At 31.8% G+C, this 27045-nt stretch overlaps 1 protein-coding gene across 4 annotated transcripts in view; it reads left to right on the top strand.

The window, feature by feature from the left end:
- Positions 1–440: 440 nt before the first annotated feature.
- The window catches only part of LOC148285410 (uncharacterized), a 42788-nt gene continuing 16183 nt past the window's right edge, over positions 441–27045 (top strand). For 2 of the 4 annotated variants that reach the window (XM_088225908.1, XM_088225920.1), the window contains exon 1: positions 441–585. The gene's annotated coding sequence lies outside the window, so the exon portion shown is untranslated. The remainder of the gene's footprint in view (positions 586–27045) is intronic. The other 2 variants (XM_088225912.1, XM_088225902.1) reach the window with 1 other exon arrangement.

Raw genomic sequence — 27045 nt, 5'->3', positions numbered from 1 at the left:
TGTTTTTTTAACTATATATTTTACTATGTTTTCACTATGTTTTCATTATATCTACTACCTTTATTATTGTTTCTATGACTTGATTACTATTTTTCGTATATTTTTTGACTGGCCTAGAACAGAGTAAATAACCCTATTATAGTAAGATAGTCAAAGAAAATTTATATAATATGATAATAAATAATAATAAAAATAATGATTATAATAAGCCCTCTAAATCCCGAGGCTCCATATGTTCTCCTTTATAATGTTCTCCATCTCTGTTGTAATATGTAAATAAAAAATAATTAAAACTGATTGTTAATGGCCCTAAGAAGGTATTTCTAGAATTGTTTGAAGCATCAGAGAGAAGTTCCAGCCCTGAACTAACCAGAATGCCACACAAGGCCGAAAAGTGGGTCACGGTATATAAACTCAAGTTCAAGGCACCTCTCTTTTCATTACAAGTCCAACTTCGGTGAGTGACGAACGTGTTACAGACAAACCATACAAAGCTTTCACCAGACATTTAAACGAACCGAAAGACCAATCAGACAAAAGTTTAACGTGTGTGATACATTTAAGTGAAGTGAAAAAAGAAGCAAGGTGAGTCGATAATTATTTTTCAATTTAGTGCCATGTAGTGGCGTTTTTTTTTATTATGTCTTATGACAATTTCGACAAAATCATAATTATATACAGATTCCACTAACCATACAAGTTTTTATCATTGAATTTTAATAATTATAACTACAATCTTTTTATGAAATCTATACTTATTATTACAAACACACTGAAATAATAACTGCTGTAAATTTTAATTTTTAAACTGCATACTTTTATGTCGTATTTTATCTTTATTTATATGTATATATCCATAAAGCATAATGAAATTTAATACTTAGAAAAAACTGTTTATTAGATACATATTTACTAGATCAACATATTTTCTGTTATACCTTAAACATTTGGATTAAAATTTTATACCGGTCATGTAAACGCCCTCTGGGCACATAATAAATAAACCTAGTACAATTTTTTTTTTTAAGTTTTGCAGCATAGACTTACCACATTTTTTTTTATTATGCGTGATATTTCTCGGTGGAAATGCATTTTAATTGTAATAATAAAAATACGTATTTAGTTTTATTCCACTTTTATTTAGAATTTTTACCAGTGACCGGGTTTCGTCGTGACCGACATCATCTGCACGCCTGTCTGACAAGACACCCTTTTTTTTCTTTTTATTCTTAATGAAAAAAAAATCAAAAGAAATATGTACGTTTTTATGATTTACCCAAATATTTCATTTTGAGGGCCATTTTCAACGAGTTGTAAATAACTCACTACTAGAAAATGGGAATCAAGTCAGGGTAGAGTGATAAATCATTAATATAAATCGTAATATATTTATTAAGATATTATTTGAATTCACAGATTTATAAATAGTAAAGAAAAAGGTTAATATTCCAAATCATTACCTATTTACTATTTAATTAATTCACCGTTCTCTTTCCCCACCTAATGGTGCATAGGGCACTGAATTTGCTCACCAATCACAGCGTATCTTGATCATTTTGGTTGCATAAAAGTGAGATGATCAGTCTTACGCTTGGGTGCCAGTCCAGGGGCTATGAAATATTCTAGCGTTTTCTTTTTAAATAAATTATGCCAACCGTCGGGAATCGATCCCGAGACCTCTCGCATGGGTAGGCAAACGCGCGGACCACTTAACCATAAGGCCGGCAATTTGATTAAGTAGAGGCTCTTAAGGACTATTTTAATCCAGCTTGTTACAAATGCTAATTATATCATAAAATAGACAATTGAAAATCCTGGGGACAGCATTCAGAAATAATCATTGGCCACAGAGTTTGTCTAAGTTTAATATAATGGCACGACCAAATCCAACGAATACTTGAAGATGGATGAATGCATGAGAAGATGTATGAATGTAGAAGAAGCTGGATATGTATGCAAATACAGAGTAATATAGAGTTTTATCCTGTAAACCTACCCTTATGTGGAAGCAGCGTGATGGTTTGTGGCCGTTTTATCTGGTAATTTTATTTCTTTTACATTATTTTACCTACTGAAAAGTGCCTAAATGTTTATTTTAATATTTCTTCTTAAACTGTTTCTTTTAATCAACAACATTTTGGTGCGAATAAATGTTTATGGTTTGCAAACAAATACTTGATTCAATTGTCTTGTCTATTTAAAATATTTAAGGTTCATACAGTAGACACTCTTTTTAACATAAATTCTATTATACAAATATATAAAAAAGAAAAAATAAAAGAATTTGAAATGAATAAGTCACTCAGATACCAACATAATATCTAAATTCCTAAATTCCATACAAGTCATGGACAAAATAGCTTTGTCTTCAAAGGTGTAAAAAATTATAATAATCTTCCTAATGAACTAAAAACTATTAAAAATAATATATCAATAAATAAATTTAAAGTTAACCCAAAGAAAATTTTTTAACTCGTGTAAAAACAACATTAAATTTTAATTAGTATGAATGTATTATTGTTTTATATTTTTTCTTTATATATAATATCTTTTTCTTTTTCTTTTCATGTACTCGTATTTAAAATTATATAAACTCTTATAACTAAAACAGTGTAAGTCACTCACCAAGCACAAGAGTTAGTCTCTTTTTTGGAGAGTTACAGTGATAACATTTACTAGATGTGTAAAAGTAGTTATGTTTAGAATTTTACAAAAACTTGTACTTTGTATGAAATTTATGAATAAAAAAAAAAATAAAATTTAAAAAAAAATTTTTAAACATCGTATTTTTAGGCGTTTCCCATAATAAGATACAAATTCAGTAGAATCTCTTTCATATCAATAAAGACTTCAAAGAATCAACAGATGGAAGAATCCAACAAATATGCATGTTCAAACATAGACAATGGTGAATATTACACATATTGAGAATTGCTCAAGTATACTACTGTGGCGTGATTTATAATAATTATGTTAGTGTTTTTATAAGAAAGTGTAAATTTGAAGCCAACAACTGCTTGAATGGATGTTAAAATTATATTAATGTGTATAATTGTGTTTTACGATTGCGTTGGTTAATTTGCCCACTTTTAATTGAAAGTTTAATTATGCAGGTAGTGAATAACAGCGCTTCAGTATATTTTACTGTGTAACTAATAAACAAAAACAACAATCACTTGAAATTATATCTTTTGAGGACTATCTTTAGTCTTAATTTAATAATTACCTTTAAAAAAAAATTAGTTTAGTAATTACTTTTAATCTTTCGTTGTATATCGGGCACTACTTCTGGAAGTCTAAATATTTATCGGTCTTGTAACCTGTCATTGGCTGGATTAAGTGTTCACTTTTCCCACACTTCTTCAATTATTCCTTCTGTTGACTTTCGTGAAGTTAAAGAGTTGAAAACCTTATTTATGCGGGTGAGATTCAATGAGAGAACAATGTTTGAGTACGTTCAAATGCTTGCAGACTGGCTGGATTTCCTCCCTAGGGAGTTATTCATATTTAAATATATTTCAACAGAGAGAGAAAACATTTTTGAGAAGGGAATATGGAAGTCTAGGCATTTACAGGGCTTATGACCTGTCATTGGCTGGGCTATTAAGTGGCCACTTTGTAACTACACACTGTGTAACATTCACCATTCTGCCCATGTTTGAACATCCACATTATAAATGGTTGATAAAAGTTCAGCTCTCTAACTTCACAAAAGTCAACAGATGGAAGAGTTGAGGAAATGTGGATGTTCAAACATGGGCAGAATGGTGAATGTTATACAATGTGTAGAGTGGCCATTTAAACCAGCCAATGACAGGTCATAAGCCCTGTAAATGCCTAGACTTCCATATTCCCATCTCAAAAATGTTTTCCCTCTCTGTTGAAATAAATTTATCTAACTTAATTATTTCACCTATATACTAGGCAACGCCTGAAACTTTTTAGCTTTACTTGTTTTATTTGTTCATTTATAATACGCATTTTTCTGTGTTTTATAAATGAACAAAAGTATAAATACGTCTATAAATATTGTTACATGCTTGCCCTTAAGCCAGTTTTTTCCTAAAACTCCTTGGGAATATTGTATAATACAATACATGTATTCTAAAGGAAAAAATGCGAATATTTTCATTGAAAGTGGATTATCAGAATAACTTTCTTTACACATTAATACAACATTAGCAAATGTAACTAAGTTTTCCCTTTACTGTGAATGTTCCTAATATTGATGTTCCTACATAATACGACTTTTTCCTCAACATTAACCTACATAATGTTAATAATATGATTATGAATGCCTACTTTTCTAGCGTTGCGTTTTTGTGCTGTTTACTTTCTTTCATTCTACTTTATTCTTTAAACCTAATTAACATAAATAATGAAACACTTCGAAGAAACGAGAAACACAGGTCACCGGGACGAGTCAATTACCAAACGAGGTTTTTTTATGGGAGTTGCATTATTTTTTACCTCACTTACATACAAAGTTTTTCTTTTCTTCAAAAGGACAGTTATTTATTTGTTTGCTTGAAACAATAATGTATTGTGCTTTAAATTTACTTCTAAGAAAAACTTTACCAAGTGTTCTATTATTTTATTTTTATTTTAGTTTATTTAATTCAGAAAACATACAGTCATACGTAATAAGGATTAAAAACAACATTTTTTTAAAATAAAAAGACCAATTAAGTTATCATAAATTATGCAAAAGATATAAACATTAAATGTGACAAAAAAATAAATAAATAAGAATTTCAAGTGAGAAAAGAATAATTGTTAACACTAGCGTTTTCCTTAGAGGTAATAAATTAAAATAAATAAAAATACCGAATGTACACTCCGAGCCATCCACGCACACACATGAACGCATATATAAAACATACACAAACATATTCATTACATGCGGCACATATGCATAGCATAAACTACTCAAGATGCACATTCAGCAACTATCCCAAATAATCGACCCCATGAAGAAATTTTCTGTACAAATGCAACGTGCCGTTAAAAATGTCTACATCAATACTGAGTCAATTATAATTTCTACAGGTACGTCTATTGAATTAATTAGAGGTATAATTGTTTTTACAAGTTGGTACATAAAAAAGGGAATTTAATCTGGTATGGCGAAGAGGACAACGGAAACCAATACTTTGTAAAAGATACGGCGAATCAACTTTATTATTGAGAATTTGAGCGAGAACAAAGATCACCGATGTGGTCCATAGGGCTGCCAACCAGAAATGGAGCTGGGCTGGTCATATAGCCAGAATCACAGACTCTAGATGAACCAAAAAAGTCCCGGAATGGCGACCCAGAACGGGTAGAAGAAGTGTCGGCAGGCCTCAGACAAGGTGGTCTGATGACATAAGACGAGTTGCAGGAAGTGGTTGGATGCGGTTGGCTCAGGATAGGGAAATATGGAGACTAAAGGGGGAGGCCTATGTTCAACATTGGACAAGAGACGGCTGATGATGATGATGATGATTGAGAATTTTGAAAAGAAAAATTCAATCACATGTAAGGCGCCTTTTTATGTCTTATAATAGGATTGGGTGGGATGTTTTGTCTGTGACCTGTTTTAGAAGATTCTCCACGTTTACTCTAATGACGAGGAAACCACAAAAAACTCGCCCGGAAAGACGGAATGTTGTCGTTCGTCAACAAACCTTCCGATACATAAAAAAATCTGCATTTGGTGTCCTGCTATCATTGATACCTTTTATTGACTTAACTATATCTATCATCGATAAAGCCTTATGACTTATCACTATACGAATATTTTTAAAATTCTCATTACGACTTCTACATCGTGCTTCCAGTTGCATTATCTGTAAACTAAAAAATGGGCAATGCGTCAACAGATGTGGAAAATCTTAGGGAGTAACATCAGCACATGAGCGGGGGGGGCAGGCATAATTTGTGGCACATGTATCAACAGAGGATGACTTGTGATAAGCGTAAGATAAGACTTCTTGAAACAAATAATCTCAATATATTATAAGTGTATAAAAAGCCTAGGGAAAAATGACTTAATAATAAATTATGAAAACAAACCCACAGACAATAAATTCTTTTTCAATTCACTTAGTGAATTACCAAAAATATTTATTGTATCATTTACATCGTGTTTGCAGTATATTATTTTACGAAAAAAGAATCGGGGAGACTATTACACCTTCTTACTTCTGTTCACTGAACCTGATTCATGGTCCAAACGCTCCTACATATCTCCGTGAAAAATGTGAACGCCTATCAATTCTTGCTTTACCTCCTCGTTCTTATTCTCAAATTATCCTATTTACCCATACACAATTCTTCTTTCTTCTTTAACTCACAGTGTCCATGCGGTTCGACATTAGAATCATCTGCCATCTTCTATCAAAGATGTTTCTACAGTATCTCTAATTAAATCACGCCTGAAGAAACATCTCCTTTTTTTTCCGTAATCTCTCCTCCTGCCCTCTTTCTTTATTTCCTTTTTCCATCGAAAAAAAGTATTTATATGAATTAACTTATATACAAATATTGCTATTAGTGTATCTGTTTTATTTTATCTCAAATACGTTGTGAACAATAAGCCTGACAATTTACGAATATATTATATTATGTACAAGAAGGACTTATATATTTTAAAGACGTTATTATTTCAATTATCTTAGTTAACTAAGAGTAAATTTTTTTGATATAAAGACATAAAACCTTCTTCAATGTAGGTTACCCAAAAACATAAAAAAAGTTGAATCAAAATAAATGTAGATATTTACAGGTCTATAAAAATTTACCGTTTAAATTTCCAATTTATATTTCCAAATATTTTCGTGAATTTACAATCCATAATTTGATCATTCAAATGGATAATAAATTCTGACGCCTTTCTTTGAGAATCATGATTGTTCTTTATTATCTTATATTCTAATTTCTCGACGAGTTTTACTAATTTTAGTAAATTTAAAGTTTGGTAAATGTCCAGGCGGATAAAGAATATAGTTCTTTGTGTAAATTAGAACCAGAACTCTGGACGGGCGTTTTCGACTTAATGGTTGCTCTCAAGTAAAAATCCTAAAAGGGGGGATCGAGTTGAGATTTCTCGACTCTTTGTGTAAAGGTAGCGCTTTAGCGCTATGCTTGAAGTCCCAGGTTGGATTTCTAGCAAATCTGACTTATTCAATTCTGGTTCTATTGCATACGCACAATTCTTTATCTGCCGGGACACAGATATTCTACTTATGTTTAAACATCCGTATTTCTTACATATGTTGATCTTTGATCTTACATTAGTTTTTACTTTACTAGCTCTTTTAAACTGAAACCTTTTTTTAAATATGTTATTTCTTTTCAATAAATTTACGGACAGGGCTAATTTTAAACAAATATTAAAACAAAAAGGGCAAATTATATACAGTAATATAAAACTAAACATGAAACAATGAATGTATGGGTTGTGATCTCGCGGCTAGTGCCGTAGACTCAAGGATCAAAGATCCGAGGACAACCTCCTGGTCTATCACCATTTGATTCCCATTTTCTTAAAGTGAGTTATTTACGTCTCGTTCAGCAGCCAAACATTTTGATTTTGGAGCCCTAGAAAAGTTTACACAACGACAAATAAATGTAATGAAGAATCTTATTTTAAAGTTTATATTTGAAGCACTATTTACTACTACACAAGTGGTTAAAAACAAAGCTATTTTATATACGTTTTATAAAGTTTCTTACTGTGTGATCATAGAATTAAGAATAGTCCAGAAGGAGCGTAGAATCATAATTGAATACATCGGACTGTGTCCGAAAATTCCCCCACTTTTGCCGCGCGCATTCTTGATGTCGCCGCATAATGTTGCACGATGGGGAAAAATATAATCATAACACAAATGTAAGGTACAAAATAAATAAATCTGTTAATTTCTCTATAATATCGATTGACACAACAGCGTAAATAATTAAATAGTCATTTAATAAGAGTAATTGAATTAGTGAACTTTGAACTTAAAACATAAAACAAACTTTATTTTACATAAGACGGATATTTTTATATCATGTTAAATAATATTTGATGTTTTAAAGATAATGTCGGTCAAATGTCCACCATAGAGTTGTTTAATCCGAGGTCCAATTTTCATTAGTCCTCTCATTAGGTGAGCAAAGTAGGGTAAAAAAAATTACAACCCTGGCAAAACTAATGAAATGTCCGTTTTCTTTTCTTCGACAATCTGACAGATGGAAAAATAATTCAATTTTTAAGTAATGTATTTGTTACATACACATTCATTTACTAATTACACATGAAATGTGATTGCATTCTGTTTTTTTAAGATCCTAGCAGTATTTCTACACTTTAAAAGGACACAACACGGCATAGTTGAATTCAAATCAGGAGTTACGTACTGAGCGACGTCTACAAAGAAACTAATGGGTCAAAACGTAAAACTACTCATTTATGAGAAGTTTAGTCGCCTTCTGTTTGATGCTCGTATGCGGTTTCTGGACTATTCTTAATTATATGTGTGTGATACCTAATTCAATAGATGCATAACTGTTTGTAATTATTTTTATTATATTAATTCTTACGTCGGCGTCGCATGAAGTTTTTATAGAAATCAATTGATGGATATATTTTTTCGATATGTTATTGATTTTTGACGAATTGGTGTTCAGCGGCAACCCTGTTTAATTTCGTTCGCCTGTACAACGGAGACTACATTCCCAGTCCGGTTTGTGGGGAAAATAGCGGGAGTCCAGCCTCAGTAACAAGACCGGGCGTACTAACGGAACGGGTGTCTTGCGAGGCCCCCATTTACTGCTCACCTGTTACCTGTTACCTGTTACCTGTTACCTGTTATTGCCTTTTTCTACCTATCATGATTGAGTTATAAATCATAAAAATAAACCAGATATGCCGACGTAGATTTTGCTTTACCGAGAAGGTTATAGATGCGTAAATGATGTGAATCAGATCAAAATCATTTTGGAGATTGACGTTTTTGACAAAATATTTTTTACGTTTAAAAAATGTATCCAAGATCCGTTTTAATATTTTATTTTATTTATTTATTTACACCTTTTATCAAAAATACAATTTTACCCTCACTTTGCCCAGCTAACAAGGGTACATAACATACCCCGTTCCAAGCTAGGCAATTACATTCTAATATATGATAATCCTCGTCGGCCTCGTGGTGTAATGGTCAGCGCGTTAGCCTGCCATGCAAGCGGTCTCGGGTTCGATTCCCGACATGGTCGGTATAAAATATTTATTTAAAAAGGGTGTTTTCACACTAGAATATTTCATAGTCCCTGGGCTGGTAACTGACCCTGATCATCCTTTCTATTATAATGGGCAGAGGATTGAGAAAGTTAACAGCTTTAATGCTTGGGAGTTCACATAACTGAGAATAGAAGCATGCGTAAAGAGCTCGCAACCCGCCTAGAAATACGTTAGTTACAATTAGTAAATGACTCTGCTTTCATATTTATGTCCCGACTTGCTAGAAATAAATTCCGTGTTATATGGGGACTTACAAATAAGTTTAAAATAGGGATGCATTCTATACCAAACATTTTTAATATTATTGTTATTTAATGATAACATAGTTCATAAATATAATGAATACAATGAACACATAAAATAAATAAAACAACTTTGTTTTTAACCACTTTTTTTTTCCGGAAAAAAAAAAATAGTGGATAAAAACAAAGTCTTTTTATATATTTAAATATAGTTAATAACCACAAAGTTAATGCTTCAAATATAAAATTTACTATGAACACAACTTAAAGTGATTCAACCAGGAATGATTCATGTCTGTGACTTGCTTGTAAATTCAAGTTAAATTTTTAATTTAATACAATATGGTTAATAAACTGGTACAATTTTTACTTAAGTATTTAAATATATGTACTGATAGATATGCAATGTTTTGGTATTTCTGATTTACCGGAATCGGCCATATTTATTTACCGATTGAATACCTGTACCTAATGGAGATCATATGTGTATACTATTAAATACTATCAGGTATATTAATGACTTAAATATACACAACATTTTAAATCATCTCACTGGATTTATGATTTTAAATTATGAATAAGTACTAAAAATGTAAATACGATATCTGCTCTCCGATGGATAAAATATTTAGACAAGTCACTCGGATTCGTGATCAGTCATTAATTTTCGTGACTCGATGGGTGATTACAAATTATTCATTTGACTCTCACCTGTCAGCTGCAGATTACATAAACGCCTTGCTAATAGATAGAATATATTTAAAACATCTAAATGACGAACTTAAAACATTCTTAATGAATCCACCTGGTCCAAGAAGAATTATAAAATTAAACAATATTATCAAGCCTTGCCTAGTATGTAGGTGAAATAATTCGATAAGATGAATCTCACTCGCATCAGTTTACTTTAGGTTTCAGCTCTATAGGTTCACAATCATAAACAGATGGAAGGATCGAAGGATTGAAGGAATTTAATTCAGTCAAATACAGGCAGAATGGTGAATGTTACACAGTGTGTGATGTGGCTACTTAAACCAGCTAATGACAGGGCATAAGCCGTGTAGTTCCCTAAGCTTCTTTATACCTTCTCTAAAATGTTTTTCATCTTTGTTGTAATATGTTGATATCTAGATGGTTCTACAGTGCTTTACACGTCATGTAATTTGAATGTGTAATGTGATGTATTTATTTAGATAGTTGTTCAAAAGAAATTTGAACACCTAATTATACCTTAAAGATTAATAATAATAATAATAATTTGAGCTCACTGGGGTTACCCGTGCCGAGGACACTTAACAACTTTTTTTTAAAATATCAAGCAAAGAAGACTTAATATGCAGAGATAATTAACAAAATATTCACCGTTTTAAACACTACGTGTATAAGTTTATATTTTATTTACGTACATCTATTTAATTTTTATTATTAAACATACAATAAAATAACAAAAACATAACACATAAAATACATTTGTGGAGCAGTTTATTCAATATTGCTTTGGGCGAATGAGACAATCAATTTTACTTCTACCCAACTTCAATGTCCATTTTTATAGCCTTTTTGAACATTTTCTCATTTCTTATTATTTTAATAAACAGTGGAAGAAGGTTATAGATTTTAATTGCATAATACTCAAAATCCCTTTGTCCGAAAGTGGTATTAGTTTGTATTTGGTTAAGCTGTCTTTGTATTGGGGATCTATTTCATTTGAGTAAGAATACAATATTTGAGTTTGTCCAAATGTTCATAGACGAGTAAGAATAGTTTTTGAATCTGTAAGCAAGTATTGTTTTAGCGTATAATTGCTTTGGTGACATAAATTGTGATTTGTTAAATATTTCTATAGTAGATGTTTGTATCGGAATAAGTATTATTTTAATTGTGGATGTTTGTGCAACAAATACACTATTTAAAAATGTGTCACTCGCACCACCCCATCCGATTATACCATACTCCAAAATTGACTGGCGTAATGAAAAATAAATTTTTAAAAGTTTTTTTACATTAATAATATTATTTTATTATGCAAAATCAATTAATAATATTAATAAAAACAATGTGCCTTATGTATATAATAATACTTTGCGAATGATCAGATATACAAAATTAACCTAGAAAAATAACAAAGGTTCCTAGTCCCTAGTAAACTTTTTTTAAATACCCTTACGGTATCTACCTTCTTTCGGGGGCACCTTACAAGGTATATGCTATTTATTTTGAATACTTTAATGCAAGTGAAAGCGTAGAATGACGTTCACATGTGTCATAAGCTGCGTGATACACGACCACACGACAAATTTTCATTGTTGTCATGCTCAAACTAACGTTTACCGACAAACTTTTTTAATTGTCACATATTCCACCTAATGACGGTCAGGCGAATAAATTATACGACAAAGATAATCAGACTGCATTTTTTCACGACATCGACAATAGTCGTTTAAGAAAATGAATGATATCATTGACAGATAGACATCTCTATCTTCAAGTATTCGTTGAATTTGAATTCTGCAATGAAATTTGATGTATGGCAGCAGTAATAGGAAATGATGGAAAAGTTGTGACGAATGAAATATATAAGACAAAATAATAAAGAAATTGAAGTCATATTTTGTCGCTGCACCATCTTCTAAGTTAATGTAAATCCAGTGATTAATGGATCCATCTAGCAGCGCTTTGGAAAAGTGTATTATTAGAGATTTTTAGGAGTTTCCATTAGCTCAAAGCTCTCTGGCGAAGTAAAGCAATGAAAGGAGAAAAAAGAGATGAGTACAATGTTTACAAGCAAACCTTCGAATGATTATAGCGGAAACTAATTCTCTTCGTTTCGCCATGATACATGCCTCTGGTGAAAAATCTGTCACTTTCATATACTGCCAGGTAATCATAAATCGTGATTCGATTACCTTCATCAATTTTACCATCACGTAAATATGTATATGAACATAAACTTTAATAGCGACACTCGAAAAGTGAAATCGGACGAGCGATGCATCCAGAATTCGGACGAAAGGTCTGCTCGGTGCTTAGTTTAGCTCGCATTTTCTAAAATGCATCTAAATTATGCCAACTTTCTATCATTCAAGAAATGAACAATATTATTCCTAAACATTTTTCTGTTTCCGCTACAATGCCATAGACATTACTTTCATGTTTAACGGAACATATTGCGCGTGTAAACAAATTTATCAAATTGGCTATTTACTTAAACAGGCGGTTTGTTTACGTACATCACTGATTACATTTCAAATTCAATAAATCACCTGTATTTTGAAAAGGTGGTATGAGATATAACCAATTGAAAGGTTTATAAGAACAGAGTTTAATAACACTAATTGTAAAGTACCTACATGTCAAAAATGGGCTCATTGCGTTTTTTCTATTTTCGAGATATGTATAAATGCCACTTTTACCCTAAATAAGTTTGATAGACAATAATGTTAAAAACTTATAAAATGTGGCTCTTTGTCTTATAAATTGGAGAACAAAAATACTTTTTTTACTTCGTTTTTTTACTACGTATTTTATTAGGTTTTTACAATATTTTTACTGTCTACTGTCTTTATTTATTTTTTCTATGTATTGAATACTCTTTTTATATATTTTTTGACTGGCTTAGAATGGGGTAAATAACCCTTGTTAGGTTTTCAAAGCAACTCTGTTAAAATGTATTTTTTTTATGTTTATATGTTTATATAACATTGTAAACAATATTAAAATGTCATGTCGTGTTTCCTAACATAATAAAAAATATTGTTTGCTTAAAAAATATTTTAACGTACTAAAATACGGTAAAAATTCGTATTTATTTTGTCGAAATCGAATCAATGGCCAGAACACCCGAGTTGAGAGGTGAAAAGGCCATTAAAAAACGAAGAAGAAATCGAGTCATAGTAAAATCGCTGAAGCTTAGAAATTAATTTGTGCACAGAAACCCAAGTTCACGAAAGATGTGTCTACAAGTATACATAGATAAGATTAAGTAAGGCGGGTAGGTGCCTCCAGCGCGCCTTTGGTAACCGTGTCGGTGGGTATTCGTGTCAAATAACAGGACTTGACGGCGACCGAGGAATTCGGCGCCAAGTTCGAACGTGGAACGTGAATTAAGTTATTATGTAGGTTGAGTTGGTACCTCTGCCCGCTTCGGGTGCGAGGGGACTGACCTGACCTTTATATTGGATTGTGAAAAGTGAAAACGGAATTCACAAGGGGCCATTTTGTCTGTGGAATTCACCTGTCAGTAAGGAAATAGGGCGAAAAAAATCCGAATTTTTTCATAGAACTTTATGCACTTCGTACTAAAAGCGCAGAAATGTTTACATTTCTAGATTTATATAAATATTCCAACTTTGTTGCATTTACTCCCTTGCATTTATTCTTTAAAATTGACAAAATGTATCATTACTGCAAGATTATATTTGTTATATTTTGTTGTAATTTTTCTAGTTATAAGATTTATCTACCTAGGTATATGTATTTTACTATAAGTATCTCTTTTTTGTTAAATAGGCCCTACCAGTAGCTCGATCACAAATAACTATCGACGTGCTAATAAGCGACGTGATAACACTTCCTCACCATGGTTGTTTATCGTATTCGCGATCACAATAGAACATCCGTGAACACCTTATATTAAATGTCAAAATATTTACGTTTCGCGACGTATCATCATGCTGCGCAATCGCATATTTGAACTGCTATTTTCATTTATTTATTTATTATTTATCATGCTATTTATTGCATTTAGCCGGCGGTTGGCAAGCCAAATGTCAAAAAAAGCAGTCGCAATAGTAATTTTTAATTTTATTTTCACTTTTTTGTATTAGATACGCCTTACTATTTTGCAAACGCAATATATTGTATTATTTTTTATAGTAAACGCCGATTTTTCGCTAGTGAACTGTATTTATTTACGAAGAAAACAAAAATAAATCGACACGAGCGTTGACTTAGAGATTACACACGCGATGACTTATGACTGCAATAACTTAAGCATGTTCATTATTGTTCATTGTGATCGCTCAAATGCTTATCATGTTTTTAAACACGTTGACAGTTATTTGTGAATAAGCTGCAGGCTTTTGGTGGGTTTTTTATGATAGTGCTTATTTCAATTTATTTTAGAATATTGTTAATTTGGTTATATGTTTATTATTGAAATATTAATTTATGTTATTCTTGTACTCTATTTTTGTTGTCTATTGTTTGTGTCCATATTTTTATTCCTTTCCGTTTGTGTTGTTTACATGATTATTATAATTTGTAAATCCATGCTACTTGTTTTCGGCCGATGTTATCAAACAATAAAAAATAAGAAAGTTCAGTGGTTTGAAAAAATATTTTTGTTAATATGGGTAGGTTTCGAAATGTCAGTAGGGTCGCAGTGAGTCACATCTTGCCGGAGGGTGTGATTTTAATAAATGCTGCGAATGCCCAGTTGCATTCCACCGGCAACACTACTGACTAGTTCAATTCGTTAGAGTCCATGTCGCAGACCCCGGGCAATGGGATCACACTCATAACGGTGTGATCACAGCAGATAAGGAGAGAATGAAAGGCGAGTTTCTGGCGCCTCCAAACCAGAACCAACCAGCTAAGGGAAGGTAACCCCGACAGAAAAATCCACCAGAGAAGGCAATGGGAAACCACTCTGGTCATCTTTTCCCAGGAGTCACTATAGCGAGTAAATCCAACAAGCAGTTGTCCTGGCCTCGGAGTAGCGCAGGACCGAAATGCTTTCGCTGTAGTGATCACCAACGTCGGGGGAACCTGATAAGGCACCGCAAGAAGAAGAATATGGGTACCATCAAATAAAGCCATTTTTTTATCGTATTATCAGCACTGCGATTTTTCAAAGTTTTGTGATTTTAAAAACTCCGCTTGTGACGTCACAAGTTATCTTCGGTGAGTTCTGTTGATTGATGAATTGGCTTTCCGTAAACTTGAAATATATCACAACACTCTATCATTGGCTGATTTGGAAGAACTAGTGGCGTCGTTCAAAATTGTTCATTTTTATCAAATCGAAATCTTTTTGATTATTTTTTCCATACGTTTTCAAGAAACTTCGCGACACAATTTAATGCTCTAATTTTTACCGCGCAAATAAAACATTTTGATATTCAATTGTTCGTAGCACCGAACTTCCTCATTATCGTTACGTAACGTGTCTTCGGCGTGTTTAGTAAACAAACTAAACAAATCTCACTTTGGCCCATTTTAAACGTGCCGTCCAAATCTACACGTCACGGTAAGATTAGGGTGGATTGAAATTTATTACAAACAAACCATCACGCCGTTTCCCCGTAGGAATAGGCTGTAACATACGGATTATATTTTCTTCGGGGAAAGGAGACAAGAATGACCTAGAAACTATAATCCAATCTAATAATAGATTAATAATTGAGATTTTTAACAATATTTCGTCGTTGCGCCGCCAATATCTATTAAGAGATTTTTCTTTTTTAAAAGTATTTTTGTTTTTTCATGAAAATTTTATTTCAGCAAAATATACCTAATTTAATATATTTTCTTAATAAAATTAGGTTTTTTTTTGTTATCAATAAAAAAATACGTAAAAAAATAATCCATCATCAAAAGGTCCATTGTAAAATTATCTTCTTCGGTTATTGCTAGCACGAGGATGATATTGAAATTTAAAATCAATTATTAATTGTACATTTATGCAATAAGCAGATTCTAAAACTATTATTTAGTAATAATATAAATAAATCCAAACTAAACTAAAATTGTAAAATGCCTTCCTCGGCACGGGTTTTCCCAGTGAAGAATACATTGTTAATTGAATTAATGTATACTTGTTAAATAAATAATGTATTTTTTGAGGATTTGAATCTGAATTAATAGCAAAAATTTGATAATCATACAATTCTTTCATATTAAGGTGATGTTCATAAGTAATGACATAAATAATTATTTTAGCGAATTTACCGTTAGATTATATTCAATACAAGATTTTTATAATGAGAGAACCTAATACTGTCATTAACATTGTAAAAATCGTATTTACTATTTTTTTATTTTTTTTACTATTAAAATTTTGAATACAAACGTAACACAAAATGGAATCAAAATATTTTTGAAAAACCCATCTAGGCATAACATGTGCGTGGGTATACATAATTTATTAAAAAATCACAGAAAAAATATTTTAATTAAAGAAACAAAAAATAAACTTTATGAAACTTTTTCGTTACCTCCTTCCATATCTCCTCAATCCCACCTGCTGACAATCCTCAATCCGCGGCTTAGCGGATTATTCCTTTAAAAAAAATAAAAAAACAAATAACAACTCACTGTCCCAAAAAACAGTACCTCTAAGAAATTCTTGTAAATTGTTTATAAATACTTATCTATATTATAATTCTATGGACTTTACTATCTAGAGACTGTGAACGATATAATATACTAAGGGATAAATATATTTTTTTATTTTAGTAAAACTTATATCAACGTACATCGTACATCGCATTTGATAAGTAGAAAGTTGTTGTAGTAAATTATTCGTAATTTATGTTCGATGTTTGGCAGGTTATTATATAAAAAGTAGCGGCTTAAACCAGTCAATGACAGGTCATTAGCCCTGTTAATGCCTAGACTTCCATATATCATTGTCTTAAATGTTCTCAATCATGTGTTGTAATATGTTAAACATACGACCCTTTTTAAATCAATAAGTATTGACTTTGTGGTAAAATATTTTAACTAATGTAAGTAAATATTATTACCGACTTTTACCGATTTTTTATGTCTATCGGTTTCGAGAAGTATCCGTCTCTTCGTCAGGATCCTCACTACACCAGCATGCAAATACTAAAATACGCTTTCACCTTTACCATCACCGTAGTGTACGTAGTATTTAAAATACATAAATTACATGCTTAGTTAAAGGGAATGCAAACACCACCGTGTCTGAATATGCACTAAAAATAGTTTAATAATATTTAGCAATATGTTACAGAATGTGTGGGTGTGGGGATAAGGCAGGGGAGGGGCTAGGAGGTTGAAAGTTACACGATTTGTTAATTTTTAAATGAAAATGTGTGCTATATTAAAAAGATATTTGATTATATATATAAGGGGAATATTATTACGTATTGATACCGGTAAACATAAATAGTCTGTAAGTGGTTATATACTAATATTTACTAACATTAATTATACGTTTTCTTTCATTCTTCATGCATTTAGGCATCTCATCATACGGTTTTAACCCTTAATACATTATGCTACTTTGAAATGATATTTTTTGTATTTGTCTTATCCTATTTTTAAAAGTAATTTCGGTACCATAGAATAGGGAATAGTCCAGAAGGAGCGTAGAATCATATTTGAATACATCGGACTGTGTCCAAAAAACCCCCCCACTATGCCTTCGCCGCGCGCAATCATAACACAAATGTAATGTAAAAAAAAGCGATCTTTGATTTCTCTAAAATTGTATTGCGCACGCGGAAATATTGGTTGACACAACAGAGTAGATAAGTAAAGGGTCATTTAATAAGAGTAATTGAATTAATGAACTTTGAACTTAAAATATTAAACAAATTTTATTTTACATAAAACGGATATTTTTATATCATGTTAAATAATATTTGATGTTTTAAAGATAACGTCGGTCGAATGCCCACCACAGAGTTGTTTAATCCGAGGTCCAATTTCCATTAATTCTCATTAGTTGAGCAAAGTAGGGTAAAAAAATTACTACCCTGGCAACACTAACGAAATGCCCATTTTGATTTCTTTGACAATCTGACAGATGGAAAAATTATTAAAATTTTAAGTAATGTATTTGCTACTTACACATTCATTTGCTAATTACACATGAAATGTGATCTCATCCTGTTTCTTTAAGATCTTAGCAGTATTTCTACACTTTAAAAGGACAACACGGCATAGTTGAATTCAAATCAGGAGTTGCGTACTGAACGACGTCTAGAAAGAAAATAATGGGTCAAAACGTAAAACTACTCATTTATGAGTAGTTTAGTCGCCTTTTGTTTGATGCTCGTATGCGGTTTCTGGACTATTCTTAATTCTATGGTCGGTACATTATGTTTTAAGTAATGTATCAAACAATTATATTTTGAGTGCTCTTCAAATAAAGAACAGTATATTTAATTTACATTATAATGTTTGTGCTGTAAATTTAAATAATCATTAAGAATGTTTGCATTCCAATTTTGAAAATTTGAACCGTTCGATTCCACGGTTATTTGTGTGTTTCTCGCACACGTCCTAATCAGCTGTTAACGAGCGGCTCCACTTTGCTGACCTGATATTACGCCACTCGGATCAGTACATCGGTCGAGTAGTCTGCGTCGTGGCTCCGCTCTGTGGGTCACTAACGGTTACTTGTTACCTGTTACATTAGCATACTTATTGGTAAACTATACTTATGCTTCGTAACGAGATGAGCACTCTTCGGGTAACAGGAGTGTCGCTGGTAAACACGCTCGCATAATAACTGATAATCTTCAGCAACAAACGAGAAACAAGATCACTCGCAATTCCAAATAATTACATTGTAGATAATTAAAATAGTATTTTATTTATTTCTATCGAACAAAAAATAAATACAAATGCAAACGAAATTCAAATTTATTGCCACCGGCAAATATCACATTCTACGAAACCGATAAAAATATACGAAATTATTTTTTTTTAATTTTTTTATTTCAACAGAGAGGGAAAACATTTTTGAGAAGGGAATATGGAAGCCTAGGCTTCTACAGGGCTGATGACCTGTCGTTGGCTGGTTTAAGCAGCCACTTTACACACTGTGTGACATTCACCTTTCTGCCCATGTTTGAACATCCACATTTCCTCGACTCTTCCATCTGTGGACTTTTGTGAAGTAAAAGAGCAGAAACCTTTATGACGTGGGTGAGATTCATCCGGCTGAACCAAATCACCTACTAGGCAACGCCTGAAAACTAATTTGAACTCTGTTGAATTAAATTTAAATATAAATCACTCCCTAGGGAGAAAGTCTGCCAGCCAGTCTGCAAGAATTTGGACATACTCAAACATTGTTGAACCAAATCACCTACTAGGCAACGTCTGAAAACAATTTTCCAATTTTCATACTTGTTCTTTTACCAGGTAGTTAATTCAACAATGTTTGAGTATGTCCAAATACTTGCAGACTGGCTGGATTTTCTCCCTAGGGAGTTATTCATATTTAAATTTATTTCAACAGAGAGAGAAAACATTTTTGAGAAGGGAATATGGAAGTCTAGGCATTTACAGGGCTGATGACCTGTCGTTGGCTGGTTTAAGTAGCCACTTTACACACCGTGTAACATTCACCTTTCTGCCCATGTTTGAACATCCACATTTCCTCGACTCTTCCATCTGTTGACTTTTGTGAAGTAAAAGAGCAGAAACCTTTATGACGTGTGTGAGATTAATCCGGCTGAACCAAATCACCTACTAGGCAACGCCTGAAAACAATTTTCCAATTTTTATACTTGTTCTTTTACCAACCAGGTAGTTAATTCAACAATGTTTAAATATGTCCAAATACTTGCAGACTGGCTGGATTTTCTCCCTAGGGAGTTATTCATATTTAAATTTATTTCAACAGAGAGAGAAAATATTTTTGAAAAGGGAATATGGAAGTCTAGGCGTTTACAGGGCTTATGACCTGTCATTGGCTGGTTTAAGTGGCCACTTTACACACTGTGTAATATTCACTTTTCTGCCCATGTTTGAACATCCACATTTCCTCAACTCTTCCATCTGTTGATTGTTGTGAAGTAAAAGAGCTGAAACATTTATGACGTGGGTGAGATTCATCCGGCGGAACCAAATCACCTACCACGCAACGCTCGAAAACAAATTTGAACTCTGTTGAATTAAATTAAAATATAAATCACTCCCTAGGGAGAAAGTCTGCCAGCCAGTTTGCAAGAATTTGGACATACTCAAACATTGTTGAATTTAAAAATATTAATTGCATTTCCAAAATCAATATGGATATTGTGGAGAAATGTTTTCATTCATAACTTAATAGAAGAACTTATTAAAAAATATGTCCATACAAAAACGCGACATGTTTGGTCTTGATAATTGTGACGTCAAGTCTCGTGACGATGTTCTATTTCAATTTTGAGTATTATTTAATTAAAATCTTTAACCTACTTCCACTATCTATCAAAACAATTAGTAACGAAAAAATGTTCAAAAAGGCTATAAAAAATAGATAGTGGAGCTAGGTAGACATAAAATGGATTGTCTCATTCGCCCAAACCGATATTGAATCATCTACTCCAAAAATGTATTGCTATGTTATGTTTTTGTTCTTTCATTGTGCGTTTTGTAGAATAAATAATATAGATGTACATACATACATTAATTAAAAACATAAATACGTAGTGTTTAAAACTGTCTGAACATTTTGTTAATTATCTCTGTTTCCTAAGTTAGTCTTCTTTGTTTATTCTCAAATGTAAAAATATATTTTTTAAAAAGTATATTGTTAAGTGACCTCAGCACGGGTAACCCCGTGAGTAAAGTGAGGTCACATTATTTTTATTATTAATTATAGTTTATAATGGAAAACATATAAATATATTTTTATTTTTTTAATAAAACGGTCAAAGTTCAAAATTTATACGAATCTTGACGTATTAGGGGTGTGGCCAATGCAATGACTGTTTTCGCGGGAATTCAACATTAAAAATTCAAAAATATTTTTCATGCTAAAATATACTATTATTTTACTCGACAGTATTATTAATCTCAGACCCTTATCAATTTGAAATTGTAAAAAAAAGCAAAGTGATTTTTCCTTATTGTATTTATTTTCCATAAAAAACATTTTTGAAAAGAGAAAAATTAAGTCTAGGCGTTTACTGGGATTATAACCTCATTGGTGGGTTGAAGTGGCCGCTTTACAAACCATGTTACATTTACCATTCTGTCTATGTTTAAATATCCTCATTTTCTCAACTCTTTCATCTGTTAACTTTAGTTGATTTACTTTGATTTGCAACCAGTAGTCTTTGAGTAAGTCTCCTGCTTTTGGGTGCACAACCGGTGACCGGCTTTCGGTGTCACCCGGGGGCGTTCTGGTGCTCTTGAGATTTGATACTAACACTTCATATCACTGCCGAAATAAAGGGGTTTGAACTGGGTGATAGATTAATTTATTTATTTTATTTATACTCCCTCCTGTTTTGTTTTCGAACCTTTGTACCCATTGTAGCATATTGTCTACATACAATATGAAAATAAGGCTCTTTTTTTAAAAAATATTTTTCCAGTATTAATAACTTGGGTATTTATAACAAAGGAGAAATTGGACAATGAAAGGGTTAAGGCCTGTAAATGTTTATAATTTGTATTTTTTTCTCAAGTATCCTTCCCAACTGAGATAAGTAAATATTTTTTATATTATTAATTAAGTATTGTTTAGAAAATTAACTACACTTTCATTTCTCAATTATACGTTACTGCTTCATGTAATATCTTATTGTTACGCGGTGCCTCTCTGAAAAAGATACTAAGCTCTTGTGCTTGGAAATGTAGCTAGTACACATTTTATCTGTATAAATATGACAAATACTGGGTTTAAATTTTCGTTTTTCTTCAGTTACGTATTTGCGTATCGATTTAAATAATTAATTATTAAATAATATATCATTATTGGCACTGAAAAAGCATTGTGTAACAAATAGAAATGAAATATTAATACATAAAAAAGTTTACCGATGCGTCGTATGTCGTATATCAGAGTACCGAATATCCGGTTGTCTCAAACACTCTTTACGTCTCACTCTCGATGCTATAGGTATATTCGCGATCGAGAGAGACGAAATCAAGCGGCATGCAATCCAGTAGTAAAGTAACCTGTACCACTGCCACAGTACGCCAGTCGTGCGCAGTTGCTTTCGAGCCAGCGTTGCCAACTCTACCGAATTTATGAGTAATTTATCAATTTACGGAATTCAATGGAGATTTCATAGGTTATTAAACATTTTTTACAATTGGTAATTTTTATGACACAACAGCAGCCTACCCCCCACAGCTCACCACGGTTTTTCGGAACTTTTTCGTAAAAAATCGTTTCTGGAGTAGCGCGGTAAAACGCCACCCCCCCCCCACTCCTCCCCGAAATATAAAACTGTTTAAAATATCTTAAAAACCTAAAAAAAAAAATTTGATGAAGGTCAGCAATGTTGTTTTTAATTTTGTATAAAGTTGTAAGATTGTTTTGTCCATGTACTTTTCTCAAACTAAACGGTTTGGGTAGGTAGGAAGAAATTGCCTGAATATTTGCATTGAATTGAATTGCCTGGAAATATACCCGCCCTTATATGTATATAAATTGTAAATGTGTATAAAGTGTTGAATAAATAAATAAATATAAAATTTACTGCTTTTGACTTCAACTACATGTTTGCATGTAATATTTGCAAATTTTGCATGTATATTAACTACACATCACCGTAACGCGCGGATATTTTTGGCACAGTTAAGAGTTTAAGTATAAAACCGGTATTTTCCCATAATAATTTGAACGCCTTCATATTTTTGAATAAAATATATATTATGACAAAAAATGTAGGATGATTTCCATTGTCCACCTAGATAAAGAAATGATTCCAAGTTAGTAGACTATGACCGTCAAAAGTTACATAAATAAATATTAAACAATAAAAATGGGAGCATCTTGGAGTTGTCTCGGTCAGCAAAGAAAGCGATAAGTTAGTAGAAAGTAGCGAGGTTAAATGCATTAGTCACGAAATTAGTTGACCATAGTTAGCGTACTACGAACAATCCACATGAGACAGGTATTATGAGACATTCCCGTTCTCACCTAAAACTACTTTTAAAGTGGATTGTTTTATGAAAAAATGTGTTAAGCCACACCACCTCAAACTGAGATAATTGATTTTTAACATCAGGCGCATTTTTCAAAAATACGATTAATAATTTAGCTTTGCTGTTAAGTTTTGTACATAAAATGTACTTAATAGAACAAAAATAGATGATGAAATTTACAAGGCGCGCAAGAAAGGAGCGTAAAGTTAAGTCGACGTCAAAAAATAAACGCGGGAGAGCGATTAAATTTAATTGATCGTAATGCGAACTCTTTATAATGGACACATTATTATTTGACATACAATTTAATATCGACATTGTCAATCAGTAATGAAGTTTTTTATTAATTATATCTCCGGCAGTACGTCACTATTGTGGCGCCCGCAACAATAAAAGGCCGTTTACAAGAGGACAATACAATATTGTTTTGTCCCAGAACATTAGTTTAGTGAAAGGAAATTATCAGAAGGCTAATTTTTATTGTGCTGGCCAACGCATTATTTAAATAGAACTCAGCATTAAGAACATTTTTTATTACTATACCAAAGTTCAAAGTCAATTCTCTGCGATTATATTTAGGTTTGAATATTTAGCCTCAAAGTATTACTCGGCAGAGATGTAAAGCAATTTTGTTTTGTCAAAAGTGTTATATAAAGATGTGTTATCCTCTATAATTCTCCTGATCTAGCAAATTTATCTTCTAACTTGATAAAATAATATTGACTTCGAACTTTATCTAATAATGAAAAGGGTTTATTTTGTTATATTCTATTACAATTTTAATTTTAATTAAAATGGCCGGCACTTTCAAAATTTTCTGGAGGAGGCTGAGTGATCTCCTTTAGTTTTATGTCCTTGTTTTACCCCAGAAATCTCTTACTGTATGTAAATGTTTGCTATCGTGTTTTGTTTTAATTTCATTGCATTATATACTTAACTTGCTTTATTATTTCAGTTTTAAGTAAATATTATTACATACAACTATATTATTACCATACCTTCATGTAAATATTTTTCTCTCCCAAAATGAGTTTGTTGTAACTCCTGGGAGTACAAAAAAATGTTTAATTTTAAAATAATAAAAATATTTAAAAAATAAAATAAAAACATTGTTCCGAGATATTGTCACAGAGATAGACGGGCAGGCTATCTCCGCGGTCGCATTGTTCTCATGTGAACGCACACAGACAGTACTCGTATACTTAATGACGATAGTGATTTGCTCGACGCGTGTGCGTCGCTCCCGCGTATTTTTTTTACTGAAAATCGAGGCCGAAATTATAAATGTTTGCCATTCAGCTAATTTTTCAAAAATTCCAATACATCTTGGGATAAAATAAATAGTATTTTTCGTGAACTCGCTCGTAATAAACGCCGTCGTGTATTCATTTTCGCAGCGCTCACAAGTGGTCTGCGGCCGAATTTTCGTATTGTCACGTCTCTTCACGGAGCTAGGTCAAGACAATAATTGTATTATCTATTCATTGTCCATGTGTAAACAATACTTAAAGTACGTCATTTGTTTCCTGCACTTAGCTGTCAATGTTTACGAAACTTCAAGAGCATGCGAACGTCAAAAGTGCCTTCATTGTTTCACAAAAAATATGTACAAAATAATTGCAAAATAATTGCTATTGTACAAATTCTCACAAAATTTTATTAAATCGGTGAAAGACAATATAAAACATTCAAACCTTAAGAATAAATAACAAAACCATATTATCACGAAAAAATACATCGTTGGCGCCAAAGAACACGCTACAAAAACCAATGGCTGATTTCTTACAGTCCTCGGCTCCGAAGAATGTTTAAAGAATCGTAAACAATACGATATGCAAAGATAAGGAGTCGTTAGACAGTGAAAAAATAAAGATTATGGCATGGTGCATCCTTGGCTCGGGTCCTTACAAAGTTAATGGCTGTTTTGTCGTTAAATGGACCAAAAAAATTTACACCAACCATAAACAATAATAGAAAGATGCATGTAAAAAAGCACTTTGTAGGTAGGTCATCGAGTTAAAAATACTAGTCGCTGCACCTATTTATTTACTTATTTTATTTTGAATCTTGAAATAGGGCACACATAAACATATTATTATGTCTGCTGTAATAATAACAATGTATCTACATATATTTCATTTATAAGTTAGAGTTTTGATTTTTTTTCTTTCATAAATGTTTTTTCCCATTTCATAATATTTTTTTACAGTCTTATCATAGAATTAAGAATAGTCCAGAAGGAGCGTAGAATCATATTTGAATACATCTGACTGTGTCCAATAATTCTCCCACTATGCCTCACTTTCGCCGCGCGCATTCGTGATGCCGCAGCGTAATGTTGCACGATGGGAAATTTTTAATTATAACACAAATGTAAGGTTAAAAAAAGCATTCTTTTAATTTCTCTAAAATTTTATTGTGTACGCGGAAATATTGATTGACACAATAGAGTAGATAAGTGAAGGGTCATTTAATAAGAGTAATTGAATTAATGAACTTTGAACTTAAAACATAAAACAAATGGTATTTTACATAAAACGAATATTTTTATATCATGTTAAATAATATTTGATGTTTTAAAGACAATGTCGTTTAATCCGAGATCCAATTTTCCTCCCATTAGATGAGCAAAGTAGGGTAAAAAAAATTACTACCCTAGCAACACTAGCGAAATCTTCATTTTATTTCTTCGACAATCTGGCAGATAGAAAAATAATTCAATTTTTAAGTAATGTATTTGTTACATACACATTCATTTACTAATTACACATGAAATGTGATTGCATTCTGTTTCTTTAAGATCCTAGCAGTATTTCTACAATTTAAAAGGACACAACACGCCCTAGTTGAATTCAATTAAAAGGACACAACACGCCCTAGTTGAATTCAAATCAGGAGTTGCGTACCGAGCGACGTCTACAAAGAAATTAATGGGTCGAAACGTAAACCTGCTCATTTATGAGTAGTTTAGTCGCCTTCTGTTTGATGTGCGTATGCGGTTTCTGGACTATATTAATTCTATGAGTCTTATATAAAATAGAATTTTGCGACTTCGCCTTTTTCTTAATGGGAGTCTGATTTTAATCCTTTCTCTGGAATTGTGATCATTCTCATTCTGTCTTTGATCAATTTTTTTCCAAAATTCTTTGCTTTTTAAAAAATTAATAATATTATACACTAACATCATCACATTGAAAAATATTATTTGCTTATATGTTAATACTTTTCATTCTTTTACATCAAATTTACAATTGTGTATCGGTTTTTTTTTTCAAGACTATTCTAAAAGCTTTGTTTTTTTCATTTTTTTTGGATTGATCAAAATAATATGCTGCTACAGTAGTTGATGTTCAAAAAAATCTTAAAAATAATTTTGCATGAATCCTTATCAACAGATTTTCTAATTATTTCCAAAATCGATTATTTTTTTGCAATCTTTTTTGTTACAATCTTAGTATTTTGATGAAATGTAAGTTTGGAATCCACCATTACACCTAACTTCATTCAGTTTTGCATTATCTACTACAATTGATGGTGTAACTTCTATTTTTATTTTTCCCATATTAATATATTTTGTTTTGTATAAATTTAGTTGATTAATTTTTAGCCATAGAGATACATTTCATAGATCGTGATTCAATTTGTCCATTATGGTTTTATAATTTTCCCCCGATATATATATAT

The sequence above is a fragment of the Micrasema longulum genome, unplaced genomic scaffold (assembly GCF_059751315.1).
Source record: "Micrasema longulum isolate JH-2025_06_02 unplaced genomic scaffold, ASM5975131v1 h1tg000037l, whole genome shotgun sequence".
NCBI lineage: Eukaryota > Metazoa > Arthropoda > Insecta > Trichoptera > Brachycentridae > Micrasema > Micrasema longulum.
This window is presented reverse-complemented; position numbering and strand designations above follow the sequence as displayed.